The sequence below is a fragment of the Teleopsis dalmanni genome, chromosome 2 (assembly GCF_002237135.1).
Source record: "Teleopsis dalmanni isolate 2A chromosome 2, ASM223713v2, whole genome shotgun sequence".
In the NCBI taxonomy this organism is placed as follows: domain Eukaryota; kingdom Metazoa; phylum Arthropoda; class Insecta; order Diptera; family Diopsidae; genus Teleopsis; species Teleopsis dalmanni.
The window spans coordinates 158,024,022-158,045,862 of NC_051847.1; the positions used below are offsets into that span (position 1 = coordinate 158,024,022).

General features: G+C 28.8%; 1 protein-coding gene across 1 annotated transcript in view; it reads left to right on the plus strand.

Annotated features, from left to right (window-relative positions):
* Positions 1 to 355: 355 nt before the first annotated feature.
* LOC119678466 (protein CREBRF homolog) overlaps positions 356 to 21,841 on the plus strand; it is a 68,030-nt gene continuing 46,544 nt past the window's right edge. Inside the window, exon 1 of the mRNA XM_038090304.1 lies at positions 356 to 467. The gene's annotated coding sequence lies outside the window, so the exon portion shown is untranslated. The remainder of the gene's footprint in view (positions 468 to 21,841) is intronic.

A 21,841-nucleotide genomic window follows, 5' to 3' on the forward strand; every position in this document is an offset into this window, starting at 1 on the left:
GGACAATATCAGTTATAAATTAAACAGAACAATGATAATAAGACGGTTTTTTTAGTAGAGAATTCAAATTTTAATATATTTTTATTACAAATAATTTCAAACTATATAATGCATCGACCTATTTAGTACAGATCTTTAATTTTAATATTTTTCTATTACAAATAATTCTACTTAAGCATATTTTTATATGAATAAGAATTATGTGCATAATTCAATTAAATAATTTTAAAATTGTTCGTTAGCAACTACAAGAACGCACCGATATTCCTGCAGCTCGTTTTTAAAGTACTTTACCATCACTAAGAATTATCGATAACAAAAGCAAAGAATGCTCAAAACAAAAACATAAAAACATGGTGCGCGAGTGTTAGCAGAACGTTTTTTAATGAAGCCAAACTTAAATATTCCAATAAAAATCTATAAGAAGAATTTTAATTGTTAATAGGGAAAAGAGAATAACAATAACTGTAAGTATATTAAAGTATAATATATATTATTCTATTACACATTGTGGGAAGAAATTATTAAAAAATAACATCAGAACATAGCAGATTCCTTCGTTGCTTCCCTTACCACAGGCAAGTGTATAATTCGCCATTTTATTTTATTATTAAATCAATTCAATTGGGACGGATTCTTTATTTTTTCTGGTTAAAATTTTGTTCATAAAACTACTTTAAAGTAAATTTATAATTTAATATGTATATGTATATATATAATTAATTGTTTTTTCGAAAACAACAAAACAAAGTGGAGAAAACGTGTTTTTAAAAAAAGTTGAAATTACAGATGATAAAAAAAACTAAAAAAGTTGTTTTCTTTTAAAAAGATTTACAAGATTTGGCGCGAAAATGAATTAGTGAAAAATAAGTTTTCTTTCCATTAAAATATACAGATATCGTATTTATTTTCTTTGCTGATGTCTGAAATACATATATAATAATATAAAACTAATATAAAAGTATCGTTAGGTAATAAATTTATTTTTATATAAGTATTAATTTCCATATACTTTTAAGTTTACTTATAAACTTTATGTTAATATTTTTTTTTGAATTTATACAACGAACATTCCTACAGTCAAGAGGATCTTGTTTTTTTTACATTTGTTTGTAAATTGAACTTCACCCAATTTTCTTTGACATCAGCAACAACTTGTTTACACAGTTTATGTTTTTTGCATTTTCGTATGCATTGTGTTTTGTTTTGTTTTGCTCATTATTCAGCGTGTGCCTGTGTATTTACTTTCATATCAGACTTTGTTGGTGTATGCCTTCGATAATGAAGCAGTATGAAAACATAGCAGAGTTGCCAAGTTTCAGATTTAATATTATGTGTTCTTAACTAAATGAAGATGATTGAGAGCTGCACTGCAAAATACTTGAAGCTCTTCGAAAATATGTTAATTAGTTATTAATATTTACTTTATTATAATTATATTTAATATATTTACTTTATTATGTTATTATAAAACAAAGATGCTTTATACTGATTTTAAAATTGAGCTTAAAAATGCTATAATTTTGGGCTATATGGTTATATAGTCATGTATATAGTCTATATACTTGTAGGCAGAAATAATATTTCCAAGCTTAATTTTATAAATAGTATACATCATTTTCATATTATATTGGCATATGAAAGTGAATATAACTAATTAATATACCTTCAAATATACCTACCAAATTTTCACCAATTACTTAGTAAGTTACTTAAGTAACTTCAAGATTTTGTCATTTCCATTGATTTTCATTCTTTCCCATGCAACGGATATGTTTCTATCAAAAATATTGGTGTTGACATTCAAAATTATAGATTTCTGGAAGTCTTCTTAGTTATAATCAGTTATTTTGCTATAATATTGTGTCATTCTTTTCTACTGGATTGATACTGAAGTAGAGTGGCCAAAGAAGTACATTTCCACGATCACATATAGCAATGTGGAAATGAGTTGATTTTTGAAGTACAATTTCTATTCTGCTCATCTGTAAGGAGCTTTAAATTGGAACCATACTTAGAGAAATATCTTTTTTACAAAGAGCACGTAAAATGACTAGATTTATAGCAAGTACTAATAGCACGAAGTAGTAAGAATTTCGATTGTCTGTGGAGTTCTTTTGGAGAACTTAGTGATTTTTTGGGATTTGTTAAAGTTTCTTTCATTTTATTGCTATTTGGTTATGATGCTAATTTAAATAAAATGAATAATTTTTACTACAACAATTTTAAACTATAGAAGCTGGGACCATCAATAATAATATTTATTACATTATAACATTTGGAATAATATATAAGCAATGCATAATTCTCTGCTGCTCTTATTGTAAAAGGCGACTCAGTAAATAAATTGCAAATAAAAAAAATTAATATTCTTAAGAAACTCTGAATAATAACTTATTTTGATGACATGTTAAGTGTATACCATTTGCCTACTGTTATTCACACATAGATGTCGCTACATAAACAATTTTGGGAGCATAAAGTAATTTATTTAAAATAATCATATAAAACAATACTAAACAAGGAGCTTTTTATTGGAATTTAGTTGTACTATTGCTAGAATTTATAGGAATTCACGTTCTGATTTAGTGACCCTTACTAAGCCGTTTATCACATTTGGCGAAAGCAATCTAAAAGGATATATACAAGCGGTTTTTCAAGATAATTACTATGCATAAAATTACAAGCTAAACATTTTTAAATCAGGGTTGTTAGATTCAATCTGATTAATCGTTGGCGGTTTAGACTAATTTATCGTCTATCTATGAACTTGAATAAATTTTTTATTTTTCTTTTCCTTTTTTAAAAATTTATTCTTAATTTGTTGCATTTGCTAATTACGTTATCATTTCAAAAAAAAAATTTATATTACCTGAGTCAGGTTTTTTAGTGGAAATTTATTTTATAATTTTTTAATTGTTCTTGATGACCATGAAAGCGTGCTTTCAACTTACGTTTTTACTCCACTTGAATCTTTTCGTCAACAATTTTGTGTTTGAATAAATTGTCTATGGCACAGCACGGCAAACATTTATTCATTCATTGCTTAAGATAAAAACAAATAAATATTCATTTTGAAAAAGTAAAGTGTGTAAAATTAAATGTCATTTTCCAAAATTGCTATCTTCAGTCGTCTACGAGTTAGCGAAGACTACTGCATCCGAATAAATCACAAGCGGTAGGAGCTTTAACACGATATTCAGATTGTTTAGCAAATTAATAGTCAAAGACTTCATTGGCTTGATCATAGCTTAAGAATATTCCCAGTAAAATGGTGTAGAAAAGCTTGGCATTCACTTGGATAGAAGACTGGTTTGCACCAAATATACTAAATAGAAGAATAACACAAACTAAATGGGTAATTGGGATATAGATCTCGATCGACAAAATTTGAGTTTTATAGGTTGGTAATACCACATGTGCTTCTGTATAGAGCACAAATATTGAACGCTATCACAGAATGATAAAGCATTACTATGTAAGAAGTGTTTGAGACAAAGTTCTTTGTTAGATTTTTGGTCTTCTATGAGTTAGAGAAGCAGTAAGAAATTTAGCACGATATTGAGATCATTCAGCGAATTCAGTGGCTACATTGTCTTGGCCATGTGCTAAAGATATAAAATATCTTGGCATTCACTTTGACATAACACTGACTTGCACTTAACTTATCGAAAATAAAAATAAAAAAAAACACGAACCAAATTAATATTACTGCAATTTTTCTAGTTTATTTTCAAGAATACCAAGCTAAGTTTGGAAAAAAGGTATTGATTATTAATTCTGTTATACGTAAAACCTTTCTAGTTTTATGGCAGAAATGATTGATTTTACCATACTCTTTTAACATCGGTAAAATACAGAGAGTTCAAGATAAGCTACTTAGACATACTATTTAACTGATGTGCAATGGTTATTCATTGGTGCTCGATAGTTACAGATGTAATACGTATATATTGAACAGTTATACATAAAAAAAATTACATCATCGCCGTAATGCTATGATCTAACTAGTACTTTATGGTTCCATGATCTTCAGATTCAAGCAAAAATGTCTGTTATTCGGGTCTAGTAATTAATTACTGTTTTAAAGCTTTTACTTTTTCAGAATGCTGATTCTACTATAAGATTTTAAACTAATTAGAAAAGTATAATTTAAAATGAAAAAAAAAATTTTTTTTCTTATATGGGAATAATTGTTGCTGTTGTCCGTCTTAAAGCTTGCGAGTTTTTGAATCTTATGGTTTCAATTTTTGTTTACTGTTTCATAAGCAGAAAACACAAGCTACCAAGTGTGATAGGCTTTCCATTTAAATACAATCAAATGTCATTTGATTGGGGTCGGTATGTCTGCGGTATCAATGCTTCAACAATGGTTCAAAGTATATCAGCCCTTCTTCATTTGCATGAAAAGATTTTTTGTTTATTGTACCCACACTCAATCTATTTTATATAATTAGGTCATGTTTAGGTTATTCAGCTAAGTTTATTACTGAGAAAAACACACCATTTCATAAAATTAAATTTTATATTAATTTTATATTAATCATAAATTAATTACATTAATTTTCACAAGTTTTAATATTCCTTTTCAGTAATATAAGTGATAAAAAATTAATTGCTGCAATAATGCATATTTATGAATTTGTAAAGCACTTTTAAAAATTAGCAATTATGTCTCTCTTACTTTCTTTTATCAGACTTCCATTTTAAGACTGAGTTTATTTTTAGGAGTAGATTAGATTTAATTCTTGTCAAGGTTTCTATGACAAAAAAAACTATTATTTCTTTAATAATTTCCTTATTTCTTCTTGAGGAATTATTATTGATTTTGTAATATTACACATCATAGTTAGAATTAATGAGATAAATCAGTTAAATAAAAAAAACAATTTTATTTTATTAATATTAAATTATAAAATATTATTATATATAAAATATTAATATATATAACATATTAATAATATAATTAATAATAAATTAAGAAAACAATTTTATTTTATTAATATTAAATTATAAAATATTAATATATATATAACATATTAATAATATGATTAATAATAAATTAAAAAAACATTTTATTTTATTAATATTAAATTATAATACATTATTATATATAACATATTAATAATATGATTAATAAAAAATTATAAAAATATTTTATTTTATTAATATTAAATTATAATATATTATTGTATACAAAATATTGCTAATAGAATTAATAAAAAATTATAAAAACATTTTATTTTATTAATATTAAATTATATAATATTAATATATATAACGTATTAATAATTCAATATACACAAATTTAATTCTTAAAGTACTGAAGAGATACCCATCTTTTTATTATTGTTAAAATGATTAAACTTTGTTAATCTAAAAATAACATATATCTAGTTGGTCAAAAATATTTTTTTGGTCAATTAATTATATAAAGTTTTAGGATAAGCAACAAATCACCAAATGCCTTGTTTCCCTATAGTTAATTAAAGAAGTGCTCATGTGGTGTTTGCAAAATCACTACATAAAATAATTAAAAATAGGTTGATGCAGAAAAGTTTGTAGGAATTCTGTCTCCGGTTTATAAAAATTCCTTTGTACCAAATGAACTAGATTACGAGAAGTCTACCCTCGATGGAAAACATAATATTGCTTGCCTTCTTAAACAAGCTCTTTCTCATTCAAGCTTGATTTGGCACGGTTCCTTAATCACTCAAACAAGAAAAAACAAGAAAAAAAAATAACAGAAGCGAAGGGTAGAGATGGAGGGGTTGCACATATTTAATGAAACCAGTAAATCATATAAATGGGATTGCTGATAAGTACAACCAGATGGGATTGGTAATAACGAATAGTTTGGTTATGCTAAGTTTACTTATATTCACTTATATGTCCAACGTTTATTTTTGTTGTAAATTATAATTATTTAATATATTATCAACTAAATATATTGATTGTTTTTTAATTGAGCATAATAATATTAGTGACCAAATGCAATGATCATCTATGTATATTTCAATCAATATGACACCAGAAAAATACTAGTTTAGACATCAAATTACTTCAATAGGTTATGTGTCCAATCGTAATAAATATTATTTCGAGAGTGTGAGTCTTTAATCCACTGAAACTATCAATAAGAAATGAATTAAGAAGATTTTCAGTACTCATTTGGAGGGCAGTTTAGAAAACTTCATTTCCGTCATTCAAAGAGAAACATGAGATAAAAAGGCTTAGTAATTAGAAGTCCATGGTTATTTAAACCAGAAAGCATGGGCGTGGTACAGAGGTAGGAGGTGGTATTGGATTGTTGTAGTAATAAGAAGTCCAGGTTTATTTAAGCTAGAAAGCATGGGCGTGGTGTAGAGGTAGAAAGTGGTATTGACGAGAGGATAGTTGTAGATTCTGTAGATAGGATAGGTGTAGATACTGTAGACCAAGGTCACTAAAATATTGTATTTAAATTATTAAACATATTTACTAGAATCATATATAATTGAATTATATAATAATTGAAGTTGTTCCATTTATTATCTGCTTGTTGGTGTACGAAGCTTTACAAAATCTAAACGTTTAATATTTTGTTTATAAATCAATCAATTTTATTTTCTCTTAAATTTCTCATCACTGCAGTTTTCCTAGTTAGCTTTTTTTATTGTAGATAATAGATTGTCAATAACAATACTGACATCCTCTTTGTCAAGTTGAACATAATTCATCAATAATAATAATTTTAAATAAAATAAAACGTTAATTCATCATTCTTCAAATTATTATTAGTTTGTTTTTCTGAAAAATCTTAGAAAATCGTTTTTCCATTTTTTTTTTGAAACCTAATATTATACATTCACTTACTCTCGTATGCTTCACTAGGAGGGAAGGACATCAGTAAATAAGTAACTCTACTACCCAATAATATCACCTAAAAACAAATAAAGAAGTAAGTAATTTTATTAAGATTTTTTAGATACTCTACGAGTGAATTAAGTACAAATAAATAAATGTATCATATATCTTATAATATAATCAGTGCATATTTATATAGGTAGGTAGCTAGATAATATATACACCTATACACATTGATGTTCCCTGTTGTTAAATATCATTCTTTCCAACTATCAGGAAAGTTAGAAGTTTTGAAGTAGGAAATAGTTATAAAGGATTAGGTATGTCAAATTTGCTTTATGGGTCTTCATAATCCTTTGTGTAAATTTCAAATCAATATTGTTTAAATATGCCACTGTAACCTCAACAACTATCGTCAATCATTCAAAAAGTATTTGAATTTATTGTTGATTACAGGAATGTCAACCTCTATTGCACCCTCAAACAAGATTAATGATTAGTGGATTTATGATCAGGTTTAAATTTATGCACCAAACGTCGCATATGAGGCTATAGATGTATTTCGAACCTTTTATAAGTAAATGCCTTAGTACTAGACGAGGTTCGATTTTTTGTCTATTCTGTAATATGTACAAAATTTGTTTACTTGTTAAAAAATAATTTGATATCTCACTGAAAGCACCTTCTGGTGAAATTTATACTAATTTATGAACCAGGATTCATTGACATATTGCTTATATTGAATATAACATAAAGTCTTTCAAATTTATTTATTTATTTGATAAATCGTTAAAAGACTTACTTTTGCAATTGTTTGAAACGTTTTGCAACTGTTTACTTCCGGAATTAAAGTCAATTTCGTTAATTGGTAGACTCTAAAGGCGTTTTTTTTAACTCAATTGAATGTTGGCACAAATCTTAGGTTAAACGTTAAGATTAAAGATCTTTGTTCCTCATCAAAGAAAAATTGTTTATTTATTAATCATATAGTATTTTATTTTGGTTTTTATTATAAAATAAAACTACCTTCTCTTAACGTAGCGTCCTTCACTCTTCTCCCCTCGGTGTAAAATTCAACTGGTTTCACGCTGTTGCTGTGGCTTCATATAGAATCGGAATTTCACATCGTGAAGCACGTGTTGAACACATCTTAAAGCATCCATTCCTTTACTTGGATTTCAGGCTGAAAGAGAGTTGAACAATAGAAAGTTACATTAAACCAGCAGGAATTAAAAATTAAAAAATCATTTTTAAAAATATTTAGTAAAGTTTTATATATTTCCCCTCGCACGTCGTTTGCTTTGTCCACCACCCTAATATTGGAATTGGCAAAGAAATTTTCTTGAAACTTAAGAGCACCCAAAGTCCTTGTTTTATGACTCAAGGCTAAGTTATGCATGCTCGCACCCTTCGAAGTTTTATTTTTTTTTTATTTTATTTTTATTTTATTTTGTTTTTATTTTATTTTAAATAGTGGAAAAGATGGAGAGGAGAAAAAGATAGTAGTGGTTGTAAGGATTCCAAGGACCAAGTGACATTGTGCTATAATTTTAATACATTTTTTCACTGCAGTTTTGAACTTTATGCTTTGGAGGGTTAAAATTACATACGCGTACCTAGACATTACCATATTTTTGGTAGTTTTAATCGTACAAAGCTGAAATAACTTTACATATCCTTTGTTTTCACATAAATATTGATTTCCTTGCCCTACACTTGGAAAGAAAGAATTAATTAAGGTTGTGCTTCTGAAATGTGAAACTTTTTGAAAATATAGGAATTTACATATATTTGCCCCGGTGTGATTTGAAACAATTTAACAATATTGTTATTAAACCAGGATCTATTATTAAGTGTAATTTAAATAGTATCCTATTTAAATATTATGCTCGTAAAATGATTTAGCATTACATAGAGATAATTACTACTACCTATGTTTACTTTTATAAATTATAAAAAATCTGCCAAGTCATCTAGTTTAATCACTAGGTGGTAAGGTGCTACTAGTATTTAATATATGCGAGTACACCTCCGTCTGAAAAGCATACGCAATCATCAAATATTATTATTATTATTATTGTTATGGGATGTGGAACTTCTGGATTTACAGTAGGACTCTAATCTACTTTACAGAGTTTTATTGCCTCCTCCGTAAGAGTATGCATAGAGTCTAGTCTTTATGTGTATTAGCGCAGGGCTGGATATATTCAGTGCATGTGTGGCTGACTCCTTATTCTCTTCACAGAATCTACAGTTTGCATCAAATATAGAACACAAAGAAATCATCAATAAATCATAGTTTATTCAAATTTAAAACAGACACCATCTAGTGCAGACAACTATGCTTGCGATTGACATAATTCCCCATTAATACTTTGTAAGCTGATGTGGGACTTGCTTTCAATTCATTAAAAAACTTTTCAATCTACGGCGGCATTCAACTCAAAATGTTGGCTTTGAAAACAGTAATGTACATGGATGTCACATATTTCATGTTATTTGAATTCCATGTTCTTATTAAGCCGTTTGCTAAAAACTATTGTAAAGCAAAGTTGCGTTGTGCAGTCACTGAACATCCAAAAGTATAAATGCAATAACAGTTGATATAAATAAAGTGAGTAACAGATTATATTTAAACTCATGGTAACAAAGTAGTGCTACCAACTAATAGTAATAAAATAGTGGTAATATCTTAGAGGTTACACAAAGAGTTCTTATAGCTTTTCAGACAGTATGCTATAGGCTTTTACTAAAGAATGAACTCTATATTCAACATAACAAAAATAACTATTTTAAAAATAAATGTGGTATAATTATAATAATAACTTATGGAATAATCATTTGATATATTTAATTAGTAATTAAATGAATTAGCAGATTCGAGAACTGATTCATTGTAATTCTGATGCCTGCTGAATTATAACTGATAAAAGCAATATACTAAGTTTAAGTTGATAGAAATAAATAGATAAATAGGTAGATAAAGTCAAAACTTTATTGAAAAAAATTATTTTGCCAATTGCAAAATTATTTAAATAAGTTTTGAAGGGAATATTGCAAAAGCATTTAAATTATCCAATATATCAAAGTATATCTGCGCAACACATGTTGAATATTAATTTTAATTATTATTATATATTATTTTAAGCATAAAAAAGTGCTTTCAAGAAACAAATTTATGCTCTATTTAATCACTTATGAATAACTATACTAAAAGATTATGTGAGCATATCAAACAGAAAATTAGAGAAAGGCTTCCAGGTTCTGTATTCAAATATTTTTAATTCATTTGTGAAACTATAGTATTCAAGGGTTATTTACACTCTTTTTTCAAGATGTTTACAAGTTCTGCAAGGCTAGAAAAACTCGTATTCGTTAATTATACTCGTTATGATAATTTAAACACGTGCAAGTATTTTTAAACAAGGATTCATAATTATATATGAAAATTCTTCAAATTTTATAAGAACTTTAAATAATTGAAATAAAAGAATAAAAATTTGTGACACATAGGGGTTGTTACAGAATTTAAAAAATAAATTGAAGCCAATTTATTTGTAGTTCATCATTGTAACAGGATTTTTTATGGGAGAAATGATGAAAAAATAGATTTTTGGCATTTGATCATAGAATTGACGTCATTAATCTTTGCCAATTAATATGAAAAAAGAAACTTTGTTTTATGAGTGGAAAAATATGAGTTCAACTTACACTTAAATCCATAGGTTAAAGTTGATAGAACTGAAACTTGACTCTTACATTACTTAGTCACTGTGAAATTTGTTATTTATAATGCAAAATCTGCATCTATATATATATATATATATACAGGGTTAGCGGTTGGCTATATTTGGTGGATTCATCTGGCACTCATCATCATTGTATTTTTGACAAGAAAGGCCAGAATGACTAATGATAACAAGTGTTTAAAATGTCAGTTTTAGAAAATTTTTTCTATTGAGGCAGTATTCACCAGTCACAAGTGCTGAAATTGTTCAGCTGTACTTTTGAGTAGTGAAAACTCAACATGCATGGAGAAAAAAAAAGTGAAGTTGAAAAATACGTCTTTAAAGTACACAATAAAGCATTTACACAAAAGATTTTCGTCTTTTTGTACTGACGGTAATCCCAGGCGTAAGTAAAAAGTCTTATCGCGTTATGTCTCGTACACAATGTGATGAAAATATCGCGGCCGTGTCGAACAGTCGTTACAAATATCAGGTTTATGTCGTTCTATGCAATTAGATATCCTTTGGATCATGTTACAGTCCACACACCTTATGCAACCATCGATTTTTTTAAACCATTGTTCCTTGGTCGCTTGATATCATATAGTTTTCAATCCTAAAAATTTACTGCTTGATTCCCGTTCTGGAGTGATTTCTGGATTAATTACTGTGTCCTCCCGTTTTAGATTAGTGATATAAAACGACTCAAAAACTCCAGGCGATTGAATAATGTTGAATAATTTTTGAGACTCGCAAAATTGCGTGACATTATTTTTGTGATATATTTTTATCACTAAAATAATTTTAAGACATTTCTTAATTATACTATATGCTTCCTGTCCCTGCAACAAGAAATACATCACTGTTATACCAGATAGTCTAAGGTGTGAAAACAATGAATACCACTATCACTACCATTGTCTAGTATACAGATATATAGATAGCTCTGCAAAATCGCCATAGGTAAGGTCTATATTCATAATTATATCAGTTTATAAATTTTTTTGTAATATAACAAATTTAAAATGAAATAATAAATAAATTTAAAAAATTTAAATTTACTACTACTACTACTACAGATGGCTCTACATTTAAACAGTGTTTGATCTTCCAACTCTACAACCTAAAAAACCAAATATAAGTCAGTGGTTCCTACACTGTGGTCTCAGAATTAAAAATTAAAATCTATGTTATTAAAATCTGCAAAAGACATCTACTATTATAAAATTTAAGACTCAAAAGAATAATCCTTATGTCAGATAGTCATGCACACATTCAAGTTTTAAGCTCGATCTCGACAAATTAGTAGTTTGTCTACTAATTTGGAATATAGTTTATATTATACAAAAACTTGCTGCTAGGAATCAATTGACTTTATATAGGGGCTTTAATGAGGTAGGTACTTGAATGCAACCATATGGAGCGAATCTAATTCTGGTTTTCAAAAATTCACTTCCAAACCATAGCTTAACTGAAATACACGAATAAAGTTAACTACCAATGGTTTAATCTGAGATGATTCGTTACCACGGAGGGAGTGAGGTTCATAATATTAAATTTATCGTTCCTTTATCATCAAATTCTAAAATACTGAGTGTTATTCTAAGTAGTGTGTGGTACTATTCTAAACACATTCCCATGCAACGTAGGACCGGTTGAGGAATCAGAATATTAAAAGTAATGCGGAAAAATACGATTACAATCGTATGATACATGGTTATCAGCTTGAGTGTAATCTAAAATGGTTATTGTAAGAAATCATCGTCTATTTTCATTCATTTACTATTTAAGCAATAACATCCGTACTTATGTATTAAGACTGGCAACAGAATTGTCCCCCTAAGACAGCATGAATTTTTAATGACTACTGTTAAACAGTCACTTATCACGTTAAGATAAATTTACTTTCTGCAGCTATACACCGTTAATCTATATAATTGTCTTATATCTTTATTGTTAACAACACAATTAATTTATGAGTCCATTCCATTGGCTTCCTGCAAGGTTTCCGCGTTTTTTGGTGTTTTAATTACTTTATTTGATTGAACTTTCACCTTTTATCTCTGCTTTCCAAGAACATGTTTTTGGCCTACTGTTTTGCCTGAAACTGACGCAGTTGTGGATATACATGTGGGAGGCCGGAGGTGATAAATTTTTTCGTGACACTAAAAAGTGGTCGTGATGAAAAGAAAAGCAATCGGTGTTATTTTTTTTAACTCCCTTTCAAGTACGTCTAAACAGCCTGGGGTGGAAATATTTGTGACCCTCTAAAAGTTAAAGAAGTAAAAAATGTCATTGCCATTTTTGTGACACCTTCAAAAGTCCACAACAACTGAAATTTTGTTAACAAATTTACGAATTTTCAAATTTTTAAAAGAACTTTACAAAATTGGGTCAACCTTTGATATGGTGCTAAGAGAAAATTAGGCTTCCGTCTGGTAATTAACAACGTAATTATTTAAGACAAAAATTAATAACCTAAACTACCTGAAAAACACACAAAGTAAAAACTTTTCCTCTGAAACCCTCCCATATTGCTGTTCAAATTTTTCCTCCTTTTTGTGGCGAAAACCAGTCAATAGAGTTGACAATGTGAATTAAAACAGAGATTTCCCAAAACAAATTGCATATTCAGTTCGGAAGTTTTTCAAAATGACGCGTGATTGTCAGAACTCGAGAGTCCTTTTTTCTGCCCAAATGAGTTCGTTAAAGAAATTAATCAAATTAGTGCCAGTATTTGAACAGCAATTATTTGAAGGATGGCGAATATTTGTAATAAACTTTTTTTATTTTATTGTAATCAATCTAAGAAATTGAATGAAATAAGTCAAAATTAAGTTATCTAATCAAATTCTTCATTATCAGAAACATTTCTTAAAGGTTGGTATAAATACTTCTCCTCAAAACTTAAGTGCATCTAATTTTTCAAATGGAAACATACCGATGGTAAGGAATTAAATACTATCCTTTTTTCAATATATTTGTTTGTTCATTTCTGACGATTGTCTGTGTATTCACATGGGACTATTCTGTTAAATATGTATTTCTACTATATTTACAAAACTGCTAATTTTGTCAATATATTATTAACTCTGAAAATGGTGAAAGTAAATAAAATAGAAAATAAATATCTTTCTTGTGGTTTACTATTGATATATAGACTGATTCACCAAATAATACGGTCAACCATTTAATCACCACTCATTTCCGCTATTCGTCTTTTATTTGCCAATATTTTAATTACTGACGACTGGGCACTAAAGGACAAGAATAATAACATAAGTGCCAATAAGTCATGGGTGAGGGATTAAATCTTAGTACATCAGAAAGTCTCAACTATTCTGAATTATTGGGAACTATTAAATATTTCAATGATATATGAAATTTATCAATCATTATTTTAACGGTTATTATTTTAAGTAGTGAAAATGAAAGCAAAGTAAAAAATTGGGGTAATTTTCGTCGAAAGTTATATATTCCGACTGAAGAATTCAAGAAATCTTTCTTAAAAGACAAAAATTAAATCAGATAAATTGTAATTTTCATAAACACATTTAGACGGGTAATACAATTCTACAATTCATTACAACAAAAAAATATTATCTTTGTGGTAATACTATTTCTAATACTATATGCGTAGAATTATCTAGTAATCTATTATAGTTACCAATATAATTTAAATCATAAAGCCAAATTTGCATTTGTATGTGGGTTAAACGAAGTTGGTGATATATTTTAAGATAACAAACCGATTATTTATTAACTGAACGATCATTGAACGAGTGTTTGTAGTATATTAGAGTAAACTGATAACTTAATATACACCAAAAAATAAAATTCAATAGAGTTATATCGTATAGTTATAGTGGTCATTTCACATCAGCATATCAGGAAATTATACGGTCATTAACTTTTCTCCAAATAAATTGATGATTTAATCCATTTATTATCAAATGGATTAAATGTTCCACTTTCTGGTTGAAATGATCCTTAAATTCTTAAAGCCCAAATCATATGATTCATATCACAAATAATCAGTAGTTTTGTTTTTGTAGTATTCTTCGTGGACTGTAATAGCAATTCCGTTTTCATTTTTAGAGATTTATGATCCAATTATATCTCCAGAGCATAAACCATAGCAAATATATTAATTTTTGTGAATACAAATGTGTTTCAAGATAACGTGTGGTGATCACTTCTTCAGTGCTATCATTTTACTTGCTTACGAAGGTCGTTACATGCCTTCGTAAGCAATAAGCAATATGTGATCTACAAATTTATATATGCTTTGAAAAACAAATCTGTAGAAAAATATTACGGGTGGTGCCATATGAATATCCAAGCTTTTGGGATAAATCTCAGTTATCATTCACAGTTTGATTGACAGCATTGATATTTCTAACAGTACATTTATGTTTTTAACGGGTTGCATTAGAAACCTTAGTTTTAGTAGCTCTTAGTATTAGAAAACCTACAAGTTGAACCGAATTTTTGATTAAAATTATTGTGAGGTCTGTAGATGAATTATATTGACCATATATTTTACATAGTGCGTTCGAATAGATTCATTGTTTCTATACGGAGGACCAGAAGACCGGCCAAGATCCTCAAAAAAGTAAGTCCCTAGCAAATGTAGTAAATATATAATATTATTTTGTTTATTATGCATATATAAAATACTTTAAAATAATATAAAAAAATTGTCGACTATGACGCGTATTATGACGAAAAGAAATTATTTATAAGTTAAAATGGTTCGTACAGTAATGAAGAAATAATAACAAAAATTTTACTTAATTTTATTGAAATTTGGCTGAAATTTCACTAAGATCACTGATAATGAGTACTTGGCAATACTCGAAACAGCGTTTTATGGTCAGCCAAATTTCAATAAAATTAATTAAAATTTTTGTTATTATTTCATCATTACTGTACGAACCCTTCTAATTTATAAATAATTTCTTTTCGTTATAATACGCGTCGCAGTTGACAAAAAATAATATAAAATATATTTCTTCATCTTCTGATATAAAATATATTTAAACTTGTGCAATTAATAAGTTTTTTAAGGAATTTTATTATATTTCGAAGCATATTCTAAAGTTGGATTTATTTTGATTACGTTATTGTTGTTATTAAAAGAAAAGTGGGGCATATACAGAGATTCTTTTAAGGGAAGCTTTTAAAATACAAAGTTTATATAAAAATATTTAATTGAAAAAAATACACAATATTTTCGAGGTGATTTTTAACTTTTTTATGTTATTGTGAGGCTATTTACCATCTCGACCTCAAACACCATTGAGCCCCGACCTCAAACACCATTGACTCTAAATTCTACTTTCTTAAGCAATTGGAATTGGGATTTGTCTTAATTTTCGAAGTTTACAGTTATCGTTGAGTGAAATATATTCATCCAGGAGTTTATGTTATGCATCAGTGCAGGTCATCTTTCTAACACGTGCAATGTCCTTTTCTTTTTTTGCCAAGTTTGCAAATTTCATTCAATACAACTCCCAGCTAAAAGCTGTGGGTTGGAAAGGGTTGGAAAACGATTGGAATAAACGTGTGGACCGAAAGACTATTACTTTAAAAAATAAATGATAAACTGTTTGTGACTTCTATTTGTAATTAATTTACCAGACAGTTTTTGTGATAAAATATGTACTTACACCAAAGACCAACTGACTTTTAATGCTTTAAAGCATCGAAGTCGAAGTCTGTTTTTGCTCCCGTAGATAATTAGTTAAGTACTTTTACGTTAGGAATTTATTACGTTTGACTAATTATTGAGCCTTTAAGTGTTAAAGAATGAAGTATGCGGTAATTACTTGTGCTTCAGTAATTGTGAATTATTTAAAATATTCAAATAAATCAATGAAGTGAATAATTTTTTAGCAACTAAGGAAATTTCAAGTATGGTTAAAATCGTTTCTAATGGAAGCTTTTATCTTTCTAAAGGATGGGCTATTATTGTGTAATTTACATAAAACTTATTTACTTGATGACTTTTTAATCAAATTCTTCCATTTTTAAGCCCCCAAGTGAGCATTTCCCTATTTTCCGTTCGCCTTTCCTTTTAGCTTTACACTCTACTTAATTTTTAATTATTCATTAGAATTTCTGCATCTGTTGTATAGAAATCCAAATGATTTACAACTTGTGAATGTTCACGAAGTTGTTAAAATGATTAATCCGAATATTCGGAGGCACCAGATACTCGTTGACTTAATTTCAATTGTGTCGTCGTGGTATCGCTTTCAGATATTATTCAGACCAAAAAGTACGGAATTTTATTTAATCTCAATCTGCAGGAATTTCAAAAATTCGAGTTTATTAAAAGTTTTCTAGGTATTGCTATGTGAATTTCTAACACACATTCGGACCCTCGCACCGGAAAGAAATTAATTTTTTCAATTTGAATAATTTTATTTACATTTCAATTGATATGAATTGCTTCGCCGTAGGAAGAACATTCATTTCGGCAGGGTAAGAACGCATTGTAAAGACTCACAGTGTGTGAAGGTATTTGATTTTGCATAAAGGAATTAAAATATAAGATACTGCGGTAATAGTTCTGCCATCGTTAATCTTGGTACTGATTTCTCCGTAAATGGAATTTCTTTGAGTAACAAATTTTTATTAGAACGCTGAAAACTGTAAAACCGAGCGCGGAGTTGCCATAAATCTTCTTTTATTGAACTTACAACAAAAGTAAAGTAAATTCGCTGTGGAACATAAAAATCGAATCATAAAAATTATAAAGAAATTTACAACATTCAACACATTCAGTCCAGGAGCAAATATGCTTTTTTATCTGTGACATGTATGCTCTTTGCGACTTCCATTTGCTGTATCTTTCTTTACACTTTGTGAACATAAAACTTACAAAAATCCACGGAGGGTTAATTTTTTTTGTGCTTTACAATGGCACATTTCAGTTAAGTTCATGTTTTCATCGAATTGTTCTCATCTGAAAGGAATTAAGTAAAAAATATAAAAGATAGTAAAATATTAAAAGAGAGGTGATAATCTAAGAAATAGGTAATGTACTGCAGACCTACTTTTTCAATTTTTTCATAGAGATTCGCTTTTTTTATTGCAAGACATAAAAGTTTTTATTATAAAAGCATTTTATTTATATGAGGAACAATAGGGAGAAACTAAGTAAATGGACTCTATTTACTACTAACATAATTTAGACATTTTGTTCACTTAATAAAATTTGTATTTTGTATTTTGTATTTATTTATGTATCAATTTTCGTTTTATGCCTCATAAAATATGTTTTAACAAGCAGCTTAAGGGAATGGGATCATATCGATAACAATTTATTAACAAATGTGTAGTACTGCACTTCCACTAAAATTACAATAATATAGTTTATACGAGTATATATAGAGAAAAACTCGACAAACTTAAACTTAAATATAGATTCTTCTTATACTAACTATGAATTGTCATACTGTCTTCTTTGGGGAGTGAGTTCTAAGACGATTGTTATTATAAAAACACAATTCTCAGAAAAACTTAAAGGTTACACCTCGAACTTGCTTACTCTAGCAAGATTTAAATTACAATAATACTATAGTTTATATGAGTATAGGTATATATGGTAGAGAAAAATCGACAAAATTAAACTTTAACTTAGATTATTCTTATACTAACGATGAGTTGTCATACTGTCATACTGTACTGTGCGTCTTCAAGTTCCTGGTCCACGATTCTTCGCCATGTATTAGCTTTAAGCCGGCGGCTACTTTGTGGATTTCAGTGTACGGCTTGGTTTATTACATAGGATACTGGTTTCCTAAGCATTTTTAGCTAGCCAATCCACTTCCATTTACTTCTTTTGATTTTAGTCGAAGCTTGCAATTGTTTCATGCGTTCCTATAGATCGGTATTGGATATGCGCTCCGGCCACTTTATTTATACTTAGATGCGCAAATACTTAGCGGTGTTTTTCTACGGTTCGCATCCGCAATACAAAGTTGATTTCATGTTCGAGTTAGTACGAGTGCTTATTTGATTAAATGTCCACATATTGTTTAACTGCCCAAAAGCTGTCTTGACTTTACTCAGTCGACCTGAAAAGCCTACCCAAATATGTAAATGATTTTACGTGCTCAACTACGTCATTACTAATTCTGATGGATGGAGAATACGAGATAGTGTAGCTACTGCATATTACTTTTGTTTTTTCATGACTTATGTACAGGCCAGAATTGAATGCACAGGAACTAAGTTTGTTTTATAACTCACTCTGAACTTTTATGGTTTAAGATACAGACATCGTCTGCATACTTAACATGTCAAGGGTATCTATAATATTCCGATGCTATCGCTTCGTGCAGAACACATGATGTTGTCCAATGCCAATATTAAGGGTATTGGGGTCAGTATCCAACCTTGCATTACGCCCGTACTGATTCCAAAGAATTCGGATAACTTTCCACCATAACTAAAGCTACAATTGAATTTGTTGTACAATGCTTTGATGATGTTTAAAAGTTCACTTCGATCACCCCACAAAAAATGCATACCATAAAGGGTCATATCTATGTCATATCTATGTCATCAACTATGTCAGACCATAGTTGTGTTGTACTTGATAGAGTTTGTAAAGGCGACAAAAAAAAATTTTATTGATTGATGTTTATAAAAAGTATCGCGTTTAAACTTGCCCCTAACAATCATCAATAATATTTGGCTCAGTGCCATAAACTCCAAGTAAGATAAAGATTTGAAGTTTTAGTGGCACATACTATACATTCTCTGTAAAAAGTATCCCAAATATATTATTTAAAAAACAGGTCTAAAACAAATTGCTAAAAATTTTTTGTCTTTAAGTTCATAGCACAGTCCTATGTTTCTATGCAAGCTTTGAGAGCAGTCTGCCTATTTTAGTTGTGTTTGCAATTATTCTTATTTAGCTGACAAGGCGCCGTGAGATTCATGTCTATTCCCGAAGGTAAAATTAACACTGCGGGGAATGAGTCTCAATATTATTAGTTTTATTTTAACTATACACTTGTATAATATAAAATATAATACGTAAACCTTATATTACGGGCCTCACTTAGATCAATGGATTAAATTTCATTGGAATGAATATTAAGTGGTTTATTAAGAAAACAATTAAACTTCATTAGATCATTAAGAAAGCAGTCGGGTTTTTACTTGTACCTATTGAATTTTTATTAATGTCGGGATGATCAGCTCTTTTTAGACGGGAAGTAGTGGTTAGATGTGCGAGATTCCTCACTAATTGTTCTCAACAATTTTGACTAAGCTCTTTGGATAATTTCATTATTTAAAGCAGAAGCATTACTAATTACAGGCACAGGCAGAATCTGTTATTAATGAGTCAATGCAAGTTAGATGTTTGGAGCTTCATTTGCAGTTTTTTGGCTTCAATGTGCCAAGTTAGTCTCCTGTCTATGTGAATACCTAAGTACGTTATATTATATGTTTGTGGTATAGGAATGTTATTTAGTAAAATTGTTAGAGATATACTCCGATTAAAGGTAAAAATGACGTGCCTACATTTTAGTTCATTAATTTTTATTCACCATTTTGACAACCATATCAATATCAATATCACCCAAAATAAGTGATATTGACGTTGGTTTGAAGCTAATACAACGTTCTTGTTAAAGCACAAAATTTCTGTATCATCGCTAAACGTTGTGGTGACAACTAAATTATTTATTGGGTTAGCAGATGTGTGAAGTACATACGAGATAGAGCCAAGGACATTTCCTTGTGGAACTCCAGCTTCTATTGGGAAATTAGTAGAAGTAAATGATTTACACTTGACTTTAGAGCTTCTGTTCTGGCGATACAATTCTTTTTGCAGCCCTTCCCTTAACTAGTCCAATTCCAAACTATTGAAGAATTTCGTAAAAACTGTAGAGCGTATTTTAACTAGCTGTTTAGGCTCTAAAATTGTATGCCTAGATAGTTATGTCTGCGTCTTGCCACGGCTTGGCAGGCGCATAGAACGTAAATATGTTACTTTCTAGATGGTTTTAGCCCATGGGTTCTCAATAATACGGTATCACAATGGGCCTATAGGCCTAAGTGGATCCCCCTGGGATCGCCGGTACAACCTAACCTAAATATGTTACTTGGCAATGCAATTTAATTTATATTTCCACTATTAAGGAAAAATTGGTCTCATTGCTCTGTTGTCTACTGTACTGTACTTACTCTTACTCTTAAAAGAGAACAGTTTGCGTTGACATTTTTTTAAATTAATAATTTGTCTTAATTCGTGCAATCTCTACATTAATAATTAAAAACCTTTTTTCATCCAATTTGCTTATTATTAGTTCACAGAATTTTGATTTATAATTAGTGAATGAAGCGATATTTCATCCTGGACTGCGATTCTATGATAATTAAGTTGGCTCAGTAAATAAGTTTCGGTCAAAATAATCCCAGATTTTAATTAGTGAACGAGCGATATTTTATTCCGATTGTGCGCTACGATGATTCAGTATAAAACCATCGGTCAAAATAATTCAGTGCTATTAACTTCATCATTCAATGGCTCCTTTTAATTGTTTATAAAATTATTATAGCCTATAATTTATAATATTTATTTCTTAATAGAGGTAAGTAAGATTTATGTTAATATTCTTATCTTCTACAGACCTTTAAAATATAATTGCGACCATATTTTCAATTTTGGGTCGATCCTTTGCAGTTTGGTACAGTTATTAGGTCAACAAAAAGGGTTTACAAATTATTAATTGTCAATATTTTACGGTGTTATTATCAAATTAAAGGAGCTATTTATTTTGTGGATTGGAAAAAGGAAACGAGTTGGATGTGATGTATGCAAATCGTGTACTTAATTTCCTTTTAACAAATTGAAATTAAATTAATAAATTACTTTCCTCATTAAATTATTAGCTAAATTCTCTTGGGTACGCTAATGTAAATTGAGATTTTTTTTACATTCACGATATCCTTGTAATTATATTTCATACGGTTTACGGTGACCCAATTGAGTTTCTCATTATTGTTAAAGCTTGGAAATAAATAAAAAAGATTGTAAAAATTTTGTGCTTTACTGTACTTGTTGAGCTAGTAAAAAATATCCTTGAAGTAATAGCTAGAAAAATTGGCATTGGGATAGTTGAAAAAAGTGGAAATACTAGTAAAATTGTTTGGTAAATTTGTTGAATGTGAAACCTTGTCCTGTTGCTATGCATTCCCCAGCACCAAAGTTTCCACCCTGCGCGTACATCTTCGCGATA